We start from the raw sequence: 2,887 nt of genomic DNA on the forward strand, positions 1-2,887 counted from the left end.
GGATGCCACCAGGGAGAGCTCAAGGCTCTGGAATATCCCTCTTTTTTTCCCAGGAAAGCAAGTTGCCAAGACCCAGCTCCTGGGCAGCAGAGTGTTGGCTCATCGAATCGACCACTTGGAGCCGGACACCCCGTACAGGGTCGGAATTCAGGCTGTTTTTGGCCGGACTGAGGGGCCAGAGGTGACCCTGACCCACCGCACAGGTGTGTCCTGGTGGGAAAACCCTCCTTGGGTTGGGATTGGAGGGTTGGATTCCTGGTTGGAGCAGCCCTGGTGATTGGTGCCAATAATCCATGGGTGGGAGTGGATGTGTCCTTCCAGCTTGTTGGGCAATCCCGGATGGATAAACACAGTTCCCAGGGTTATTTATCCACAGCCATCTCAGGAAGGGAGGAGCTTTTCTGCAGGCACCACTCGGGGTCTTCGGATTTTGGGAATTCCTTGATTTGTGGCTCTGCGATCTTGAGGATTTGGGAATTCCTTGATTTGTGGCTCTGCGATCTTGAGGATTTGGGAATTCCTTGATTTGTGGCTCTACCTCTTCCAACTTGGGGTCTTGAGGATTTGGGAAATTCCTTGATTTGGGAATTCCTTGTGGCTTTGTCCCTTCCAACCTGGGGTCTTGAGGTTTTGGGAATTCCTTGATTTGGGAATTCCTTGATTTGTGGCTCTGCTCCTTCCAACCTGGGATCTTCAGGTTTTGATAATTCCTTGAGTTGTGGCTCTGCCTCTTCCAACTCAGGGTCTTGAGGTTTTGGGAATTCCTTGATTTGGGAGTTAATTGTGGCTCTGCCCTTCTCAATTTGGGGTCTTCAGATTTTGGGAATTCCTTGATTTGTGGCTCTGCACTTTTGAACTCGGGGTCTTGACGTTTTGAGAATTTGTGGCTCTCCCCTTCCAAACTTGAGGTCCTGAGTTTTTGAGAATTCCTTGATTTGGGAATTTCTTGATTTGTGGCTCTTCCTCTTCCACCTTGGGGTTGTTCCCTCAGCCATCTCTCCCCGGTTCCTTTCTCCAGCCCCTCCTGCAGAATCCCAGCCCATCCAGCCCATCCAGGACCTAAGGGTCACCGACACCGCTGGGAGCAGCTTGAAACTCTCCTGGAAGAGGCTTCCTGGGATAACTCACTATAAGATATCCTGGGGGCCATCCAACGGTGAGTATCCCCATCCCTCGGTATCCCAATCCCCTGGTCAGGTGTGGGATGAGCCCAGAGCACCAGGAACCCCCAAAACCAGCAGTTCAGCTCAGTTGAGCCTTTCCCCAAGCTCTAGGCCGGGTCTAAGTCTACAGGGAGCAGCTGAAGCCCCAGAACTGAGCCCTGAGCCGAGTTTTAGTCTCCAACAAAGGGATCCACTGGATCTGAGCCCGGCTGGGATTTGGGAAATCCAAGCAGTTCCCTTCCAGCAGCACAGGGGACACCCTGGGGACCAACTCTCCCCTCCATGCCCAGGTCCCACAGGATCGGGGTGAGGGAGCTGCTGGAACAAGGATTATTGATCATTCCCTTGAGGAAACCTCCACCCCCAGGAGGGGGAGAAATTCCCTCTGGGAACATTTGGCTGCTCCAGGAATGTTGGGAGATCCCAACCTGCCTTCCCACAACTCCCCCCTGCTGTTCCTTGGGCTCCCTGCCCTCAGCTCCCCCCGGGGCCGATGGATTCAGGGAACATCTGATGTGGGACGTGACCTTTTCTCCCGGTGGTCCAGGAAGTCCAGGAACTCCATGGAGCCCCACAGGGCCTGGCAAACCAGGTTTTCCCTAAAAAAGGAAGATCCAGCCTCAAATCTTTCCCTTCCAGCCCAAAAAGGTTCATTTTGAAGTGCAAAAAGCCCGAGCAGAGAAACATCTCCCCCGATATTCCCACCCTAAACTGAGGGTTTAGAGGGTGTTCCCAAATTCCCTTTTCCTGCATAAATGAGTTACGGATCACTGGCTTTGCTGAGGAAGGCAAAATGACAGCATGGGGGAGTATTTTTGGATGATTCCAGAACGACACTGTGGTTTTGTTTTTTTTTTTTGGATGATTCCAAAATGACACCGGGGGGGGGGGATTTCTTTTGGGATGTCTCCTCTTAGGTGGCTTGGAATCCTCCCAGCTGGTTGGGGCAGAGGCAGCTTCCTTCACCATCCCTGAGCTGAAGGAGGGCACCTCCTACACCATCCACGTGTCCGGAATGATCCGAGGGCGGGAGGGAACCCCCGTGGTCCTCACAGCCAAAACCTGTGAGTACGGGACCATCGGATCCAAGATCCAAGAGATCCATGTTGGTGCCATTTTCATCCTCACCTCCTGACTCTTTTCCGGGTTTCCAAGAGGTTTAAACCCCACTTTTTGTGTTTCCTCTCCAGCGGGAATTCCCAGAGAGTCGCCGAGCGCTCCGGTGGCTCCGATGACACCGGATCCGAGGAGAACCCCATCCATGGCTCCCAGTAGCATGGGGGGCACTCCTCTCCCAGTGGCCACCTCTCCTCTCCCAGTGGCCACCACCACAAAGTCTTCAATGAGCCCAGAGACCCCCCAGGCCACGAGCGGCATGTCCCCACCACCGACAACTCCCCCCGGGCCCGGTGAGTTGTGTCCATGTGGGATTTGGACATGGGGGCAAAGTCAGGGAAGAGCCAAACCCCAGAAATCCCATAAATCCCCAAAACTGCTCTGAATTCCTTGAGTAGGGAGAGTGGGGAATGTCAGGGAAGAGCCAAACCCCAGAAATCCCACAAATCCCTAAAGCTGCTCTGAATTCCTTGAGTAGGGAGAGTGGGGAATGTCAGGGAAGAGCCAAACCCCAGAAATCCCCAAAAATGCTCTGAATTCCTTGAGTAGGGAGAGTGGGGAATGTCAGGGAAGAGCCAAACCCCAGAAATCCCCAAAAATGCTCTGAA

This window comes from Lepidothrix coronata, unplaced genomic scaffold (assembly GCF_001604755.1).
Source record: "Lepidothrix coronata isolate B3197 unplaced genomic scaffold, Lepidothrix_coronata-1.0 Scaffold20, whole genome shotgun sequence".
Classification (NCBI taxonomy): domain Eukaryota; kingdom Metazoa; phylum Chordata; class Aves; order Passeriformes; family Pipridae; genus Lepidothrix; species Lepidothrix coronata.